General features: G+C 49.2%; 1 long non-coding RNA gene across 2 annotated transcripts; it reads left to right on the forward strand.

Annotated features, from left to right (window-relative positions):
• Positions 1-4,011: 4,011 nt before the first annotated feature.
• On the forward strand, positions 4,012-14,081 carry LOC111152868. Of its 2 annotated transcripts, XR_002640964.1 has the most exons (4): positions 4,540-4,647; positions 10,532-10,606; positions 13,210-13,328; positions 13,533-14,081. It is a non-coding gene; the product is annotated as an uncharacterized LOC111152868 (long non-coding RNA). The 2 variants fall into 2 exon arrangements; XR_002640965.1 differs by lacking the exons at positions 4,540-4,647; positions 10,532-10,606 and adding an exon at positions 4,012-4,081.
• The last annotated feature ends 6,827 nt before the right edge of the window (positions 14,082-20,908 follow it).

Genomic DNA, 20,908 nt, shown 5'->3' on the forward strand with positions numbered 1-20,908 from the left:
TCTGACAGCCTTTAGCCTTCAGTACCAACAGTCAGTCTTGGGGTTCAGTTGCATGGGGAGGGGCTGCTCTGCAGAGGGTGGGGCTGTGGCAGCTGCTTTCACAGATGGGCTCTGATGTCTGTTCTGGTAGCAGGCTAGCACTGGGCTCACTTGTGGCTGGCACAGGGTCACAGTCCTATGAACTCCCAGGATCACATACTACTTCCCTGAGGAGATGGCTCCAGGATAATCCAGCAAAGGGCTATCCCCATTTCTCCCCCGACAATGCTTCTGGCTATTTTGGTGACAAATAGCCGCAAAGTAGACCTGTTGTCAGGGCCTCCCTGGCAACTGACATTGACCCTTCTTTTCCAGAGGCTAGAGCTGGGCCCTGTTGTCCACCCCAGGGCTTTCTCTTCTCAGAGTGGTGCAGGGTGAAAGTATCAGGCACTAGATATCCTTCCATCTTGGTGGGGCCAGTTGGGGTTCAAGTGTACCTGAGACACTTTCCCCCAATCCCTGGCCCCCGGCCCCATCCTTGGAGATTCTGGCTGAGGAGTTGGAGGTGGGGAACAGGGAGTGCATGTGGGTTTTGGAAAAGCACCTCAGGTAATTTGAGGTGGAGAATGTGAGCACTTGGCTGGGCCTGGTCCGCATCCATGCTAAGAACAGTTGTCCATGTTCGGGGGCCGTGCTGGTGCCATCCCACCCTGGCACTCAGTGTCCGCTCATCCGCAGAGCAGTGCCTGTCTTCCCCTGTGTGTGTGCAGGTGAGGACCTGGGCAGTGATGGGCAAGGGCTGAAGCTCTCCCAGGGGCAGCCCCGGTCCCTCGTCAGGTCCGATGGGTGAGACATTCAAGAAAACCAACTATTAACACAGGAGGATAATGAGAGAAATATAAACATTGGATAGTTGATGGCATCAAGGACTACTTGTTCATTTTTAAAGTTGTGATAATGGTATTGTGGTTTCAAGTGGCTTATTTTTAGAGAAATATAATGAAGTATTTGCTGATAAAATGATATGAAATAATCCAAGGGAGAAGGAGTAGCAGGACATGATATGGATGAAATAAAACTGTTCATGAGTTGGTAATTTGTTGAAATTGGGTGATGAGTACGTGGGCTCCATTATCCCATGACTGCTCTCCTTGTTTGTGTTTGAAAATCTTCATAATAAAAGTTAAAAACAAAGAGAATTATTTAAAATGCAATGGGATAAGGGGCGCCTGGGTGGCTCCGTGGGTTAAAGTCTCTGCCTTCGGCTCAGGTCATGATCCCAGGGTCCTGGGATCGAGCCCCACATCGGGCTCTCTGCTCAGCAGGGAGCCTGCTTCCTCCTCTCCCTCTCTCTGCCTGCCTCTCTGCCTACTTGTGATCTCTGTCTGTCAAATAAATAAATAAAATCTTAAAAAATAAATAAATAAAAATAAAATGCAATGGGATAAATGCTTTGATAGAAGAGTGCCCCAGGAGCGTTTAAGACTAGGAGAGGCACCTACCCCTGCTAAGGGAGGAGCCGGAAGTTGGCTGAGAAGGCTTTCTGGGAGAGGAAGCTTTTACTCATTCATGAAGCTTGAGTAAGAGTCAAGGGTGGCGCCAGACAAGGGACAATGTAAGTTTCCTGGACCCATAGTTGGCACATGGCTTACCAAGCTGCCTAATTCTACAGCTTAACACTAGTACAGGTTCTGCTCCAAGCCTGGTTCCTGCCCAACGAGCCCCAGCCTGGTGAGCAGTCAATAGACGCTTTTCTCCCCGCTCCTCTCCCCGCCCGTGGTTAGAGAGTTGGCTACCTCCAGAGTTGATTCAGTCAGTGAGTCAGTCAGCAAACATCATAGCCACCTCCACACTGTATCACTGCAGCGAGAGTGCACCGGCCCAGACCATAGCCACAGGAGCCCAGTAGCTCTCATGCCACCCAGCAGTTCGGAGGAGGAAATCAACATTTGTTTATGTCCTTTCCCACCCACCTTCCTTCTGCCCTTCAGCACAATGTTGACTAGGACCCCTCCTACCACCACCGAATTAGCCCAAAACATTGCCCATGGGTTTCTGGTCATATCTATATCTATATCCATATCTATATTTGTACCTCTGTCTAAAGTGAAATTTCCGTTGGCTTATCAAATTTTATTTGTTTTTGCAAATAACCAATCTTTGGCTTGATTTATCAGATTTTGTTACAATTAAGTTTCTGCTTTCCTCCTCTTTTCTATTTCCCTTGGGTTTGTTGATCCTTACATTGATCTTTCCTCCTGATGAACACAGTTGCCTACATCTAGTAGTCTATAGAAGGCCCGCTGGGAGCCCGTTTTGTCTGTTAATGAGTTTAAATACTGTGGGGGTGATTTTATTGGTCAGAAACTGATGTTCCCAGGATCACGCTTGTTGACAAAAAGACCTTCGGAAATGTTCTGGGTGGTGGATTTGGGAGAACTGGGGGGGAGCCAGAGCCTACTTGGTGAGGCTGGGGAGGGATCCTAATTTTGGAGAGAGGAAGAGGAGAATGTGGTTGTCTTGTGCCGGAGATCCAAGAATGAGGAGGAGGAGGGGGGTTTGACCTCTACCTCTCCTCTTTTCCCTCCTCAAGGTAACCCTCACCTACCAAGGTACTGTTCCTACTTTGTCCAGCAGGGGGCAGCAGAGCACCCACTGGCTCTCCCAAACCAACTTTGTTCTGAAAACCAGACCCCCTCCCCGCACACTGCCCCTGCCCCTGTGGCTCATCTGTAGGACTTCCAAAAGGCAGAGGTTACCTGGAGAGGTGTGGTCCCCTCAATTATGCAGGGTGAGGAATCAGGATGGATGGGGGTTTATTTCAGGCTGGCATCTTGAGCCCTCAGCTGGGAGGGATCCCACCATGATCAGGTGCTCCTAGAAGAGTCGTGTTTGCCGCATGAATGCCGAATGCCAGCGCTCACCGTTCTCCCATTCATGGAAGAGCGGTTTATTGACTGCATGCTACCTGAAAAGCATTACGCCAAGGCTTCCAGACTTGGAGGGTAGGTCAGAGCCCGTGGTGACCCGAAACTCCTGATTCTGAGGTCAGACAGGGTTTGTGGGCTTTCCTGTTGCAGTGAAAGTGTAGGCTGGAGCCAAGCCAAGGGAGAGTGGAACAGGGTACAGAGACTGCTGATGGGCAGACTACAAGGGGGCTGAGGCCCAGAGACACCGTTTATCCTCAGGCCTTGCTCCAACTCCCAGTTCCCCTCCTCCTACAGTCCTCCCTTTCAGTGCTGGAAGTTGGCCCTTTATTAGGGGTCCCCAGAACAGCTGAGCTGTGGTTGGAGTGTTTAGAGGAAAATTCACATAGGCCCGGGGTGCCAGAGACAAATAGGCCAGCTGGTCTGGTTCAGAGGATATGGCTTGCCATCTAGATGCTTGGCCCCGCTGGTATGGCAGAGGCCATCCTAAACGCCGACCCCAGCCCCCTCTGAAGACATCTACAACCCCGTGTCCACTCCCAGATGCCCGCAGAAGTAGCCGGTTCTTCCTCCCACGTGCCAGGCCCTACCTTTCAGTGCGAAATAGTCTGTTTCTAGGGGGGCTGCTGCACCCCTACCTGTGTCTCAGGGGAATTTCTCGCTGTCAGCATGTCCAAACAGGCAGACATCAGCCTCCACACTCACATGAAGCCCACACAAAGTGGGGGGCTTGTTCCATTCCAGGTGATGAGAGGACCCTGGAATTTAACATTTATTTATTTATTTGGCAGAGAGAGTACACGCGTGCACAAGCAGGGGGATGCGGGGCTAGATCCCAGAACCCTGGGATCACAGCCCAAGCCAAAAGCAGATGCTTACCCTACTGAGCCACCCCAAGGCACCCCAAGAGGACCCCTGAATTTATTTTTTAAAAAGATTTTATTTATTTGTTTATTTGACAGAGAGAGAGAGAGAGAGAGCACAAGCAGGGGAAGTGGCAGAGGGAGAAGAAACATGCTCCCCACTGAGCAGGAAGCCCAATGCAGGGAGCCCGATGTGGGGCAGGGCTGGATCCCAGGACCCAGCGACCATGACCCAAACAGAGCCAAAAGCAGCTGCCCAACCGACTGAGCCACCCAGGCACCCAGGACCCCTGAATTTAACAGGATCTCCAGGTAAGGGCACTGTGAGTCTCCAGCAACCCCTCAGAGGCATGGCACTGTTGGGCTGGGAAGGGGGTACCCAGGATGTCCCCTTCATTGTTTCTAACCATCCCCATAGAAGGGAGCAACCTAACCCCCTGGGGATGTTCAGTGGCTCAGCTGAAGCCTGGGAACAAAGGTGTTTTCACAATACGAACCATCAGGCTACCTAGAAATGATTCTTATGCTAGAAAGTAGCCTTTTCTTCTTCCTTCCTTTCTTCTTTCTTTTCTTTTCTCTCTCTCTCTCTTTCTTTCTTCCTTTTCTTTCTTTTCTTCCATCTCTTTCTCTTTTCTTCCTCTTTCTCTTTCTTTCTCCTTCTTTCACTTTCTTTCTCTTCCTCTTTCTGTAGGCTCCAACCAAGCATGGAGCCCAACACTGGGGCTCAAACTCACAACCCTGAGATCAAGACCTATGCTGAGATCAAGATTCAGATACTTAACTGACTAAGCCACCCAGGCACGCCATGAATTACTATTTCTGCTAAAGCCCCAGGAGCTCTCCAGCTTGCTCATCCCTGCCACTGGGGTTCTGTGCAGGTAAGAACAGAGGCTGCAGAACTCTGGATATAGGTGTGGAGATACTGCCTAATGCACTGGGCACAGGGGTGTGCTGGTACCTGACTTGACAGACTCAAGATGAGTCTGGGTCAGCTAGAGAAAGCAGCGAGAGCTACGGCAGCTCCCGGGGGTTCTCTGGACCTCCTCCTTTCTGCTGTTACCCCTTCCCATCCCTTTTGCCTCCAGCTGCGAAGAAAGCCAGGGAGGTAGACGTGTAAGAGCTGGGAGGGGATTGAGTCCCATGGGAAGTGGTCATCTGGGGACCTTGGTTGAAAAGGATAACGTTCTAGCTTCAACCTCTGGAACACCACTCTCACCCGGGCACCAAGGCCCAGTCCAGCATGGGAAGAAAAGCTTTCAGGTAAACTCCGCCAGCAACCCTGCTGGCCACTTCCCAGTTTTGCCCCTGTAGGCCCTGTGTAAACTGTCTCCATTAAGCCCTAGATAAGGGTCCTCCTCCCCATCTCTGGCCAAAGCCAGATTTTGTGTTAGGATCTGGCACAGAAGCAAGTTTTCCTCCCTATCTCAGCCCTTACCCATAGCAAGACTCCCATCCTATACATTTAATTCTCAGCCGAATATCGAAATAAACCATCCCCATTTTATAGATCAGGAAACAGGCTTATAGTTTAAGTGACTTAGTTTTGATCACTCACCTAAGAAGCCACCGGCCTGCTTTCCTTTCTTCCTTGCATGGTTCAGGGCATATTTTAGAGCTGGAGAGGAATGGTGTGTGTGCACACTCATGTGCATGTGGTAGCGGTGTGCACACACCCATGCATGCACGTGCTGGGGCGCAGGGCGGGGGGAGTCAAACATGCTTCCCTACGGTGTCTCCCCACACACACACACGTCTTGGCGGCAGAAACCATTCTTCCACCTGCAGAGCTCCCCAGAGGTGCCCGGACCAAAGCAAGCAGCCACTCCACCCGCGTTCCACTCGGCCCCCACGAGGCTGTGGGATCAGTCGGGCACCAGAGCTGTGCTGAGTGTCCTTATGCTCTTGGACACGTTTCTAAATAATCTATGAATCAAAGAAGTCGCAAGGGAAAACTAGAAAATGTTTCAAATTGAATGATAATGAAATACACTATATTAAAACTAATGGGATGCGGCTAAAGTAATGCATATATGTAAGTGCCTATGTTAGGAAAGAAGAAGGGCTGAAAATGAATTATGCAAACTTATGTAAGTGGTGGAACGGTGCTGGAGTAAGTAAGTGACTGTTTTACCTGTACGTTGAAGCCTTCACAAGAATTAATTTGAAATGGAGCATCAGCAGAACTGTGAAGGCAAAACAGTGAAACTTCTAGAGAAACATGGAATATCTTTATAGCCTTGGACTGGGCAAAGATTTCTTTCTTTTTTTTTTTTTTTTTTTTTAAGATTTTATTTACTTATTTGACAGACAAGTAGGCAGAGAGGCAGGCAGAGACAGAGAGAGGAGGAAGCAGGCTCCCCGTTGAGCAGAGAGCCCGATGCGGGGCTCGATCCCAGGACCCTGGGACCACGACCTGAGCCGAAGGCAGAGGCTTTAACCCACTGAGCCACAAATGCGCCCCAAAGATTTCTATTTTTTAATGATTTTATTTATTTGTCTGACAGCACAAGCAGGGGGAGCAGCAGAGGGAGAGGGAGAAGCAGGCTGCCCTCTGTGGGGCTCGTTCCCAGGACCCTGGGACCTGGGATCGTTGAGCCGAAGGCAGACGCTTAATGACTGAGCCACCCAGGTACCCCTAGGCAAAGATTTCTTAAGCAAAAGACAGAAAGGGGGCCTCTGGCTGGCTCAGTCAGTGAAATGTGCAACTCTTGCTCTCAGGGTCATGAGTTCAAGCCCCGCAGTGGGTGTGGACCCTACTTCAGAAAAAATAAAATAAAATATTTAAAAACAAAACCAAAAAACTTGACTCAGAAAGCTCTAAGCATCAATGGTTGATAACTTAGACTTCATGAAAATTAAGAACTTCTGGTCAATAATTAAAGATATTTAAGAAAATGAAAAGATAAGGTACAAACTAGAAAAAAGATGTTTCAATACAGTTATTTTAAAAAAGACTCCTGCAGAGTATATAAAGAATTCTGTAGTTATTACAGAAAAAGGACTACAACAGTTCCTTCATAAGAGAGGATTTCCAAATGGTCAACAAGCATGTGGAAAGATGCTCCATATCACTAAAGAAGTTTAATTCATATAGAAATGTGAATTAAAACAACAAGGGGTGCCTGGTTGGCTCAGTTGGTAGAACATCCAACTCTTGATCTTGAGGTTGTGAGTTTGAGCCCCCCTTTGGGTGTACAGATTACTTTAAAAATAAATACATAAAAGTAAATAAAGAGGTGCCTTAATTGGATGGCTCAGTTGGTTAAACATCTCCATTTATTTATTTGACAGAGAGACACAGTGAGAGGGAGAACGTAAGCAGGGGGAGGGGAAGAGGGAGAAGCAGGCTTCCCACTGAGCAGGGAGCCTGACGTGGGGCTCGATCCCAGGACCCTGGAATCATGACCTCAGCCAGAGGCAGATGCTTAACAACTGAGCCACCCAGGGGCCCCTAAGCATTTGACTCTTGATTTCGGCTCAGGTCTTGATCTCAGGGTGGTGACATCAAGCCACAGGTTGGACTCCACGCTCAGCACAGAGTCTGCTTGAGATTCTCCTTCTCCCTCTGTCTCTCCCTCCACTCATGTGTGCGCTCGTGCGATCTCTCTCTCTCTCTCTCTCTCTCCCCCTCGCGAGCACGCACGCGCACGTGCAATACATAAATAAAATTCAAAAATAAATAAATAAATTTAAAAAATAAAACCACCACAAGATACTATTATACATAATTACATGGGCTACAATTAAAGAGATTGACAAAACCCAGTGTTGGCGAGGATACGACGTAACTAGAACTGGTAAGAGGTAAACTGGAAAACCTCAGTATTCACTGTAACTGCTTCACCTGACCTATGACCCAGCCAGTCCCCTCTTTGGTACAAACCCAGGAGAACTGAGTGTAATTTCTACCAAAGTGCAAGTATAGAATGTTCTTGGCAACTTTATTCATAATAGCTAAAAACTGGAAACCATCTAAATCTCCCAACACCAGGAAGCTGGATAAACCGTAGTATATGCATACATTGGGAAACCAGGTAGCAAAAACAGAATGAACTTCTGTACACCACAGAGATGAGTCTCCCAGACATAATGTTGGATGAACAGTGCCGGCCACAGGGGCGCCTGGGTGGCTCAGTTGGTTGGGCGTCTGCCTTCGGCTCAGGTCATGATCCCGGGACCCTGGGATCGAGGCCCGCATCAAGCTTCTTGCTCAGTGGGGGATCTGCTTCTCCCTGTCTCTCTGTTGCTCCCCCTGCTTTTGCCCCCACCCCACTCACTCTCCCTGTCAAACAAATAAATAAAATCTCTTTAAAAATACACACAGGGAGGGGCGCCTGGGTGGCTCAGTGGGTTAAGCTGCTGCCTTCGGCTCAGGTCATGATCTCAGGGTCCTGGGATCGAGTCCCGCATCGGGCTCTCTGCTCAGCAGGGAGCCTGCTTCCCTTCCTCTCTCTCTGCCTGCCTCTCTGCCTACTTGTGATCTCTCCCTGTCAAATAAATAAATAAAATCTTAAAAAAAAAAAAATGGGGCGCCTGGTGGCTCAGTGGGTTAAGCCGCTGCCTTCGGCTCAGGTCATGATCTCAGAGTCCTGGGATCGAGCCCCGCATCGGGCTCTCTGCTCGGCAGGGAGCCTGCTTCCTCCTCTCTCTCTGCCTGCCTCTCTGCCTACTTGTAATCTCTCTGTCAAATAAATAAATAAAATCTTAAAAAAAAAAAAAATACACACAGGGATGCCTGGGTGGCCCAGTGGGTTAAGCATCTGCCTTTAGCTTGGGTCATAATCCCAGGGTCCTGGAATGGAGTCCCACATCCGCTCCTTGCTCAATGGGAAGCCTGCTTCTTCTTCTGCCTGCCATTCCCTCTGCGCTGTGCTCTCTCTCTCTGGCAAATAAATAAATAAAATCTTTTTAAAGAACTAAACACACACACACAAATTGTCTTAAACTATAAAAATAATTGATTTTCTCATATAGTTGGAAAATCCAGAAGGCTGGTTTCCTGTGGGGTTGGGTCCCAGGCCTTGTGGTTGTGTAAGGACTTGGTGTGATAGATACAGCTGGTTGCCTTCCTAATACCTATTCCCCTTTCCTCCCAAAAGAAGCCCAGTTTTGTTTGGGGCAGTGCCTAGTTAAACAGACTGACTTCCTCAGTTCCCTTGAGAGTTCCTGGTGTCCCAGGGACACATTGTTACCCATGAGACTTACGGTAAGGACTTCTGGGAAAGTTTTGCTTTCCTGGCACAAGTGTCTCCCTTTGCGTCTTCTTTTCCTTTCCTTTCCGCTTGACCAACTCATGGCCATGGAGGCAACGATTATGAGAATGGATGAAGCTACCGAGGGTGGCAGGCAAGAAAAGACTTCCTGGCTGTGTAAACCAGCTGCACCAACCGTGGTCGGCCTGCCCATCTCCTAATATTTTATCATGTGAGACAAGCAGGAAATAAATATTTATTCAAGCTACTCTTAAGTTTTCTCTTACTTGCACCCAAACACATGCTCAACTGAGAAAATCTTCAATTTCTTTCTCTTTTTTTTTTTTTTTTAAGATTTTATTTATTCATTTGAGAGAGAGAGAGCATGAGCAGGGCAGGGGGTGGGCAGAGGGAGAAGACCTGAGCTGGATCATGACCTGAGCCAAAGGCAGATGCTTAACTGACTAAACCACCCAGATGGCCCATAACTCTTGTCCGTGTCTTTTGTAGTAAATGCTTCCTTCTAAGGTTTGTTTCCCTTGTGGACCCAGATTGACTTCCAGGAGTCTCTGAGGCCTCTTACTTCCTCACTCATATCCTACAGGAGAGAGTCAGCTTTGTCCCACAATTTCCTGGTCCTGGTTCTGGAAATCCTGCTCGCATCCACACCTGAGGGTTATGGCTGAAGCACTCATGGTGGGTTCCTCTGATCTGTGTGAGCCCTGATGATCCTCCTTGGACTTTAGCTGAATCCTTACAAGCCCTGAGCTATCCTCAAGGTCAGCTTGCAACTCCCACAGCAGTTCTGACCTCCAGTGGCCTTGCCTATGGAGTGGAGTGGGTCACATGGGCCAGCACCTTCTGTCAAAGTCAGGGTCAAAAATCTCCCCTCAGGAGCCAAGTCTGGCTTTTGGTTAGGTCATGTGTTGACTTTGGGCAAATTCCCAACTTAGAAAAAAATGACTTTTTTTTTTAAAGATTTTATTTTTATTTATTTATTTGACAGAGAGAGAGAGAGAGAGAGCACAAGCAGGGGGAACAGAGAGGGAGTGAGAAGCAGACTCCCTGCTGAACAGGGAGCCCAATGTGGGACTCGATCCCAGGACCCTGGGATCATGACCTGAGCCGAAGGCAGATGCTTAAGCATCTGAGCCACCCAGGCGCCCCAGAAAAAATGACTTTTGATGTGGAATCTTGTTCTTCCTCAACACACCCTTGAAAGTCACGTGCTTAGGTGTTTTGTTTGTAGGATCGCAGCTGGGCAGTATTCAAGGGGTTGAGAGAGGTTTAAACTGCAGAGGTGTCTGAGTTTTGTTGTAATCTTGTCTGAGGTCACATAGCTTGTAAGTGGTGGAGCCGAGAGGAGTCTGACATTCTAGTGACCCCCAGCCACGATGCTAAGACACTATGGCACTTGGGGGTCAATATTGTTTTTAACACAGATTCACTTTAATCACATTACAAGGGCAATAGAATGTTCTTCAGTTCCACAGAGAAATATGCCTTCTCCCATTTTCCCTGAAGCACAGGGCCCTTAGACCTCTCTTTTATTGTCATCTTTTTTCCAAAGACACAGGTAGAGAAAAAAACAGCATTGGCAAGGTGAAGGAGCAACACTGAAAGTCACACTCGGACTCAGGTTTAGGTAAGTGTGGAGTGCGTGCTCAGTCAGGAAGGGGAAGTCATTTACCCTAGGCACAGATGCGAGCCCAATGTTGCCAGAGCATCAGATTTTCCAAGAAAAGCCAGAAAACTGAAATTTTTTAAAAGATTGTACTTTTAAGTATCCTTGACACCCAACATGGGCCTCAAACTTAAGAACCCTGAGATCAAGAGTTTCATGCTTCACCCACCGAGCCAGAGGGAGAAGCAGGCTCCCCACCAAGCAAAGAGCCCAACGAGGGACGTGATCCCTGGACCCTGAGATCATGACCTGAACCGAAGGCAGACACTTAACCGACTGAGCCACCCAGGTGTGCCCTGAATTTTTTTAATATGCTGTTTCTTTGCTGGGCTCACAAAGCTTTATACAGGTTGTCATGTTCCCACTGCCACTGTAATGGGATAGAACTTCTGCCCTTGTTGTGGTTCTAGCCTGAAGTGCTTTGAGAACAGGGGCAATTTTCTTCTTCCCACAGTCCTGATAGGTTTCCTGAAAAAGGTTGTGTTTAGTGGAGCTCCTAAGGGTGGAAGAAGCTTCCCAAAAGGAGGAGGATTGGAAGTGATTTCCATGCAGCTTTGCATAGTTGTTCACTGCAGGAATGCTAACAGGCCTGCAGTTTCCAGCCTTATGAGCCCTTGACCTCCACCTGACCCACACCCTTAGCTTCCTGGTTCCAGGCTCGGGGTACTCAACCCACTTCCGCTATCCGGTTTCTTCCTGAGAACTAAGGAACAGCTGAAGGAGTACCTGGAGTCCTTCTGAGTCCTCCCAGCCAACCTAGGCTAAGGCTAGCTCCCTGGGGTTGGTAGAGGGAACCCCAGCTCTTGGGGCCTTCCCCTTGACCCTTAAAAGTGGGACAGCAAAGAGAAGAGAGAAGGGCCTGAGTACTCCCTAGGGGTGAGAGAATCCTCCCCAGGCTCTCTCTACTTTTCAGAAAGGGTCAGCCAAGCAGAGTGGCTGTCTGGGTGCCACACTTGAGTGGATGGGGCATGGGAGACAGCACCTTCTGTCTTCTCAATTGTGTTATTGTCCAATTTCAACATCACAAATAGGGTAGCAACCCCATATTTTGGACCTCCTGATGTGACGCAGTGATCATTAATGTCGTATTCTTGCCAAAAATGTTTGTGGTGAATCTAACCTTGAGGAAACAATCTGATAAATCCAGAATTTGATGCTATAAAACCAGCCTGAACTCTTAAAAAAAAAAATAAGAAGGCTGAGTGTGGGGTAGATAATATTCTTCTATATTAATAGAGACCAAAAAGACCTAACAACCAAAGGCAGTATGTGAACCTTGCCTTCTGAACTAAAATAAACATGCTAAAAAGACATCCTTGAGGAGTGCCTGGGTGGCTCAGTTGGTTAAGTGTCTGACTCCTGGTTTCAGCTCAGGTCATGATCTCAGGGTCATGGGATAGAGCCCCGCTTCAGGCTCCTTGCTGGGCACCGACGCTGTCTCTCTCCCTCTGCTCTTCCCCTCACTCTCTCTGTCTCCCTCTCCATCTACCTCTAAGGTAAATTAAAAAAAAAAAAAAAAGGCATTCTTGGGGTGCCTGGTGGTTCAGTCGGTTAAGCATCTGCCCTCAGCTCGGGTCATTATCCCAGAGTCTTGGGATCGAGCCCCATGTTGGCCTCCCAGCTCAGCGGGGGAATCTGCTTCTCCCTTACCCTCTGCCTCTCCCCCTGCTCGTGCTCTGTCTTTCTCTCAAATAAATAAATAAAATCTTTAAAAAAAAAAAAAAAGGCATCCTTCAGACCAGTGGGAATGACAGCACTCAATTACTGTTGATATGCTCAGATGTGATAATGGCAATGTAATTGTGTGGAGGAGCCCTGACATTTAGGGCCAGTTAATACTCTGGAGAGATCAGTAGCACTTCTGGTCCCTGCTCACTAGGTGACCGGAGCACAGCACCCTGTCCCTTGCAACGAGCCAAAATGTCTGAGAAACTGTTTTGGATTTTGGTAGTATTGACAGTTGCATCACGTCATGAATATGTGAAAACACACTGGACTGTCCGTTTGAAAATGGTTAAAATGGTGAATTTTATGTGATGTGAATTTTTTTTCAATAAAGACTAATTAAAAATGCCTCCATTTGGCATTGTCACATTATCCCCTGAGGGACAAAAATTGCCCCCCCTGCTGAGAACCATTGGTGTGGAGAGCACATCGCTTGGGGTGTGTGGGGGTTGCGGAATGCAGGCTGAAGGTTTTAAGAGGGAAATGTCTTTTTTGTAACTTTCAAAGAGCAAATGTGTCAAAATGTTAACCATTGGTGAAACTTGGTGACAGGTGTCTGGGTTGTTCATTTTACTATTCTGTCGACTTTCTATAAATTTAAAATTGTTCAAAACCGAAAGAATATACAGTTTCAAAATTTCTGTTTACAACATCCCCAGGGGCCCAGCTAGGTGCCAACTGTGCGGCCTCCTTTCAGACGGACTGAGAACTGTCTCCATGGGTTGAGTGGCTCAGTCCTCATTCCTTTAAGGGAAGACTCCTTCCGTATCTCTCCTCCCCCTTCCTCTCTGTCTCTATATCTTGTCTCTCTCTTCTCTCCTGCCCTATCCCACTCCAAGGCTGCCTTGAACATGCTGGCCCTGTGGCACCCACCGACCTGTGGAGAGAAAAGCATCCCATCCGATGGACCACCACCCACCCAGACAGAGTGCAGATGGGCTCTGTTGAGCCTTTTGTGGTGAGTATTCTCCCCTGTGGTGACTTTAAAACATGATCACAAAACTCTAGCACTAGTTCCATGCAGAGGCAGGGTCTCTGTCCCGTCTCCTTAAATAGGAACTGTAGCTGCTTAAGCAATAGGGTAGAATGGAAATGATATGGTACTAGTCTCCAGGCCCAGACCTTAAAAGCCTAGCATCTGCTGTTTCCTGTCTCTTCTGAGATACCTGCTCTTGGAACCGAGCCACCACACTGTGAGGAAGTCCAAGCCACCCTGTGGAGAGGCGGGTATGGAGAGAAGCAGCATCCAGTGACTCGAAGCCGGTGAGTGAGTCATCTTGGAAGAGCCACGTGGGGCAGAGGTGAGCTGTCCCTGATTGCTGCCGTCTTAAGTCACTAATTTTTGGAGTAGTTTGTTTGAAGAGATAGATAATGGAGGCATCCCCTGTCCCCCCACCAAACTGGGAGCCACCGGCTTAGGAGGCGGGAAACGGGCCAGCTCTTTGTCCCTGGAGCTGGAACCTAGGTCAGCATCGTTCCTTCAACAAGTATTTGTTGCGTGACCACCAAGTGCTAGACACTGTTCCAAGGGCCGAGGAGTTACTACTGAATGAGACGGACCCCAAGAAAGGGTGGTGGGGAGAATCGTCTTCCTGTGGGAGGTTATTTCTAAGCTGAGACCCGTCTAAGGAAGAGGAGTTAGCCACGCACAGAAGCAGAGAAAGGCCAGATGCACCACCGTGTGCTAGTTCTGGATGAGGTTAACAGATTTGGCAAATAAAAAAAAAAAAATTGGGGGCGCCTGGGTGGCTCAGTGGGTTAAAGCCTCTGCCTTCGGCTCAGGTCATGATCCCAGGGTCCTGGGATCGAGCCCCGCATCGGGCTCTCTGCTCAGCAGGGAGCCTGCTTCCTCCTCTCTCTCTGCCTGCCTCTCTGCCTACTTGTGATCTCTGTCTGTCTGTCAGATAAATAAATAAAATATTTAAAAAAAAAAAAAATTTGACACCCAGTTAAACTTGAATTTTAGATGAGTAATGAATATTTTTTGTGTGTGTATACATATGCCCCATGCAGCTTTGGAGACATGCTCATATTAATAAGTCATTCATGAGACACCTGGGTGGCTCAGTCAGTTAAGCGTCTGCCTTCGGCTCCGGTCATGATCCTGGGGTCCTGGGATCGAGCCCCACATCAGGCTCCCTGCTCAGCGGGCAGCCTGCTTCTCCCTCTTCCTGCTGCTCCCCTGCTTGAGCTGCTCCCTCTCTCTCTGGCAAATAAAATCTTTTCTAAAAAAGTTATTCATTACTTATCTGAAATTCAAGTTAACTGGGAGTCCTGCATTTTATCTGACCCCTAGTTTTAAGGCAGAAAAGAGAGAAAAACTCATGTTTCAAGAGACAATTCGGAAAGCTGGTGGTAGGACAGTGGCAAACAGGGTGTGACATCAGAAGTAAAGGTCACAAAAGGCCAGCTGGCCAGGTCCATTTTGAATTTTGTCCTGAAGCAATGAGGGGCCACAAGAGGGTTCAGACCCAGGGAGTGACACAATTAGATGTGTGTGTTGCAACAGTATTCTGGGCTACTGTCTGGAAGGGATGGGAGAGTCTGTAGGCAGGGAGATCAGGAGGGGGAGGCCTTTACCCTGCAAGGTTCATACTCTGGTAACCACAAAGGCTTGAGAAGGTCGAACTAACCCCCCACTTCACACTTTTCTTTTCTATAACGTAAGTGTTTTAAACTCTAAGTTTCCCTTTAACTACTGCTTCAGTGTATCCCACAAGCTTTTGATATATTTAGTTTTATCATTCCATTCAGGATGTTTTCTAACTTCTCAATTCTTTAGCTGTGTGTTGTATAATTTCCAAATATCTGAGATTTTTCTGTGTATCTCTTTGCTATTTCTTTTAATTGCCTTCTGTGATAGTCAGAGAACATACTCTGTACATTCTTTAAATTTTATTACTATCGTTTGGTGAGCAGGCACATAGTCTCTCGTCGTGAAGGTGCCACACCTGCTAGAAAAGAATGTGGGGTGCCCCTGCTGTTGGATTACGTGTTCTTTTTTTTTTTTTTTTTTAAAGATTTTATTTATTTATTTGACAGACAGAGATCACAAGTAGGCAGAGAGGCAGGCAGAGAGAGAGGAAGGGAAGCAGGCTCCCTGCTGAGCAGAGAGCCCGATGCGGGACTCGATCCCAGGACCCTGGGATCATGACCTGAGCTGAAGGCAGCGGCTTAACCCACTGAGCCAGCCAGGCGCCCTGGATTACGTGTTCTGTCAATGTCAGCCACGGGCAGGGTCATCGACAGCGTTCTTCTTGCATTTTCTTCTATGCATTTTCTCATTACGTAGTCTGGCTATTCTCTCCATTGATGGAAGTGGGGTGGGAAAATATTGGGCAATTATTATAGATGAGTCAAGTTTTTCCCTTTCCTGTCAGTTTTTTCCTCAACTCTTTTGAAGGTCTCTTGCTAGATCTGCATACATCTATGATTATGATTATGACTTCCCAGGGCACGGTCCTTTTATCCAGATGGATTTCCCTCCTTAGCTTGGGTCACAGCCATTCACTGGAAGTTCAGTTTTCTGTGATTGCTCTGGCGTGTGCAGCTTTCCAGCCCTCACTGGTAGCTTGCTATATCTTTATCCAGCCGTTTGATCTCTTATTTATCCCAGACCAAGCCTGGCCAGGCCCAAATAGTACAAGTCGTCTGTATCAACGGGCTCAAGCCTCAGCGTCCCCTAATGCTGTCATTCTGATGGCGGTCACTCAGCTCCCACCCGTGCATTACGTGCAGTCCCCAGCAAGTGGCTAACGGGGAGGGACAAAGCTCAGTCTCTGCTGAAGGATGCTTTGTGTTGGTGTGAAAGAGACACACTGAAATTGAACTGCTCTCACACTACAGTCCCAGCCTTGGGGGGACGTCTTCCCACTGGACAGAAGTTTGAGCAGTGCGCGTGGTCATTCGGAGATGAGAGCAGGGGGCTCTGCTTCACAGGCCTAAGAGCTGTGTCCTCACATGGAGCCCTGTGCTCAACGGGGCCCAACATGTGTGTCTTGCTGTCATCGTTTTTTGGGGGTTTTTTTGGGTTTTTTTAAAGATTTTTCTTCTTGGGGCGCCTGGGTGGCTCAGTGGGCTAAGCCTCTGCTCTTTGGCTCAGGTCATGATCTCAGGGTCCTGGGATCGAGCCCCGCATTGGGCTCTCTGCTCAGCAGGGAGCCTGCTTCCCTCTCTCTCTCTGCCTGCTGCTCTGCCTAGTTGTGATCTCTCTCCCTCTGTCAAATAAATAAAATCTTTTAAAAATTTTAAAAATAAATAAAAAGATTTTTCTTCTTTATTTATTTGACAGACAGAGACCACAAGTAGGCAGAGAGGCAGGCAGAGAGAGAGGAGGAAGCAGGCTCCCTGCTGAGCAGAGAGCCCGATGTGGGGCTCGATCCCAGGACCCTGAGATCATGACCCGAGTTGAAGGCAGAGGCTTTAACCCACTGAACCACCCAGGTGCCCCGCTGTCATAGTTTTGAACAAGATGCATTTTTATTTTACCCTGAAACCCACTGAATAGGTCCTGAGCAAAAGGTTCCAAGGCCGTTACAGAACAGAGAACCCACAGAACATCAGACTGCCTTGACTTGGGTATGCTGTGCTACCTGTGTGTGTGTGTGTGTGCGTGTGTGACACGTGTGCATGTGTGTGATACATGCTAAGTATTCAAAACTGATGGCTGTTGTTCCCATGTGTTATTGATGCTGGTGGTGGTGTTACTGGGCTCCTCCAGAATTGTTCTTCAAACTTCAGGGAAGTCTGGTTAATTCACTACCTACAAGCCATCCTTCTGCTTTGTTTCACGGACTCATCTGCAAAGTGTTTTTTAATTTAAGCAAGCGGCTTTGACAACCCTCAGGTTGTCACACACAAATACACACCTTACCTTTCAAACACCCGCTGCTGTTGCACGCCTATATCCAGATGCTACCCCCATTCATCCAGTTGCATCAACAGTCCCTAAAATCCCACCTCCCCAAGCCCAGGTGCCCCAGATTCTCTCAGAGTTGACACGGACATGCACGCTCACACCCTCAGCTCATCTGACCGCGTGGGTGCCATCGGCACGGTTCCCCTCCTGCTCCGTGTGCAAAACCTCCTGCCGGGGACAGCCGATGTGAAGGCTGCTTTCGTGTGGGCAGCAGCCTCTATAATTTGCATTTGAGATTTTTTAAAAGTATTGCAAATCAGAAAGTATGTGCATGTGTGATTTCTGGGGACCAGGAAGGGTGAGAAGGCTTGGCATCTCGAAAGCACGTTAGCTGTATTCTAGATTTCCAGGGAAAGCCAGAGGTTGTCATTATGCGGAAGCTTAGCAAGGAAACAGAGGTGATTTGGGGGGTGTGGGAAGCTCTGCAAACACTCTGATGTGAGCCCCTGAAATTCAGGGCCCTGATTTAATAAGGGCTGCCAGTGTCAGGGGGAAAAAATAGCAATTCTGCTGCCTCACGTGGTACAACAAATCTGGCCTTCTAGATAGGAAAAGCCAGGACTGAGAGGGGGTGGGGTGAAAGACGGTGTCACCAGCTCCTCTCACGTTTCCTGCAAGAAATCCCTGTGGAGAAGAGACTTCTGGCTCAGTGAGTCACTGGCTGTATAAGCCAAGAGAGGTGGAAAGCAGATTCCAGGAAATAAGCAAGAGGGATCCTGGGGAAGTTTTCAGCTTTAGTGTGAAACTGTCAAGCCTCTCTGCTCCTGGGGGAACTGGAGGGAAAAACAAGAGCGAGAGTGATGACAGAAACAGCAAGGAACCAGACAGAGCTCGGGTGTGAGAGCCTGTGCCTCTGGGCACTTGGAATAACCACAGATGAGCAAATGATGCGGGTGGCTTCAGAGAGGGAGAAGACACCCCAGTGTTCCGGGGCCTGCGGTCTTTCCTAACGCAACAGATATTGACAGAGCATCCATCCAGTTCCTGTGCTGGGCGCTGGGCGCTGGGCATGGACAAGTGAGCACTTTCGGCCCCTTAGCAAGTAATCGCACGCACTTACGCCAAGTCACAACTAAGAAGCCTCAGGGGCCCGAGGCCACTGTGGAGATCCTAAAAGGCTGCTGCTGCTGCTGCTTTTTTTTTTTTTTTAAGATTTTATTTATTTATTTGACAGAGAGACAGCAAGCACAAGTAGGCAGAGCGGCAGGCAGAAGGAAAGGGAAAAGCAAGCTCTCCACCAAGCAGGGAGCCCGAGGGGAGGCTCAATCCCAGGATTCCTGGGATCATGACCTGAGCCAAAGGCAGACGCTTAACCGACTGAGCCACCAGGCGCCCCTCCTAGAAGGGTTCTTGACACCTCGGGTAGGATTGTCCAGACACCAAAAAGGACAGGCTGAATTGCCATGGGGGGCCTGGGATAGAGAGAGCAGGGCTGTTTGGAAGAAGTGAAAGATTGGTTTTGGGAGCAGAGCCACAAGAAAAGACTGGACAGATCCCTTCTCTTTGTCCATTTTGGGTAATCTGTTTGATTACAAAGTTTGGGGGTGGGGGGCTTGCATCTCCTAAGAGCCAGGCAACCTATTTGGCACTTTCTGTTTATTTACAGGGTAATTCAATTCACCAGTGTTTACTGAGCTCCCTGACCAAATAGCTGGGCCTAGGCATGGAGTAGGCAGAGGGCACAGCAAAGGCAGAGGCCCAGAGCTGGGAACCCCCCCCCCCACCCCCACAGAGCATCTCAGGGAAAAGTCAGTCCCTTGGGTCTGGGGTACGGTAAGGTAGCTGAGGTCCACAGGCAGACAGAGCTGGTCTTCAGACTTCGTCGAATGGGGAGCACCATGAGTTCTGGAGAGACCCATGCCCTGAGAAGCCAAGACTGGGCGGAGGAGGTCCCACCTCAGCACATTCTCTTCTATGTGACGTTGGAGATAATTAACCCCAGGAACCTAACAGCTGCCACCACCACCCTTCAGGAATTCGGGCCCTCCCTGCTTGACGTCCAAGCCACACTCCCGCTGCACAGCTCCGGGGGAGAAAGGAATCTCATTAATGCCTTTCAGCAGATGTGCTGGCCTGGAGTCACCTGCACACCAGTCCCCTTGCTGTGACAGTCCCTACCAGCACCCTGGGCTCTCAAGGGCCCAGGCTGATGGCTGCTTCCCCCCACGCCACGAACCTGCCAGTTCTCTGCCTATCCAGCTCCATGGGCTCTGAAGGATCCTGACTCGGCTCACAATGGCATCCGGGGGAACACGGGAGCTCCAGAGGGGAAGGTAAGAGCCTTGGGTCCCATCCAAGCCTGGCAGCTGGTTCACTGTGGTGTACTTGATAACTTTTGAGATCTAGGACCTCTGAGTCTGAGAATCAGGCAGAGTGACTGAACCTGGGTCTGGCCTTGGTGTGTGCGGCCCATGCAGGAGCAGTTGTGCCTTTCAGAAGGGGAGGCAGACAAGGCTGTGGAGGGAGCAGCATGGCCATTGTAAGCATGACCAAGAGGCTCCTGAACTCACCTGGAGTCCAGGGAAGGCGTTCCAGAGGAAGTTGATGTCTGAGCTGAGGCTTCAAGGGTAGGCAGGAGTCAGCCCAATGAAGGAAAGAGGAAAAAGATGCACAGGACAGCTGTGGAGGCATGGGAAGCAAGCTGTATTCAGGGAGCAAAGTTCAGGATAACTGGAGCCAGGACCTCCTGGGGAGGAACTGGCCAGAGAAGAAGGACCAGTGGGGAAGTGGGAAGGAACAGGGTCCAGTATGCAGAGGCCATCAGCTGCGGTGTGGAGAATGGACCAGGCTGGGTGAAACCGAGGACACTAAAGAGGCCGGGAAGGAGGTGTGGGTGGTGCTCTGGCTGAGGGGGTGGGGGGGACAGGACAGACCTCGTGGTTGTTGGGGGTGGTCAGGGAAAAGGCTACCCAGACTAACCTGAGAACCCTAGAGGGGGAACAGTTCTGAGGAGAGGACATGGAATGGACTTGACGCAGTGAGTTTGGGTTGCCCAAGGGTCAGCTTCGGTGGTAAATGGAATGAGAGACTGGGGGGTTGCTGAGGCCCAAGTCATCACTGTGGGGATGGGAAGAAGGCCCTGGAAGTTGTCAGGATGGCTTGGAGAAAAATACTAAGGGTGAGAGAAGGGAGCACAACACCACACCAAGCGACATGAAGAGAAACAGCCAGAGATGCAGCTAGAAAATCAAGAAGAGCAGTCACACAAGCCAGAGGGAGTTTCAGAAGAGAGGGAGGATTGTGTATATTCAGCACACTTGGAACACGTCCAAGGAGAGGAACTGGAAAGTGGAGGGTCAGGGAGCATTTGCAAAGAGGCTTCAGAGAGTGGAGGATGTTTTAATGGTGGTGGTGGGGCTCCCAGTGACTGTGATATGCCACTAGGTCTGAGTGTGAGGAGAGCTGCCGCTGCATAAGGCTGAACAGGTCATGCACTGCACACTCCAGGGGCTACCCATCGGCAGAAACTTGGGGCAAGGGGGGTTGCCTCCCAGAGCCGGGCAGTATTTTGTGGAATGCGTAGCTGCAGTGTGGATGGTTCCCACACGGTGGCGCCAAAGACCAATACCGCACTTCCTAGGCTCAAATGGGGCAAGGTGGGGTCAGTTCCCCATCCTCCG

This window comes from Enhydra lutris, unplaced genomic scaffold, assembly GCF_002288905.1.
Source record: "Enhydra lutris kenyoni isolate GAN:26980312 unplaced genomic scaffold, ASM228890v2 scaffoldscaffold30, whole genome shotgun sequence".
NCBI lineage: Eukaryota > Metazoa > Chordata > Mammalia > Carnivora > Mustelidae > Enhydra > Enhydra lutris.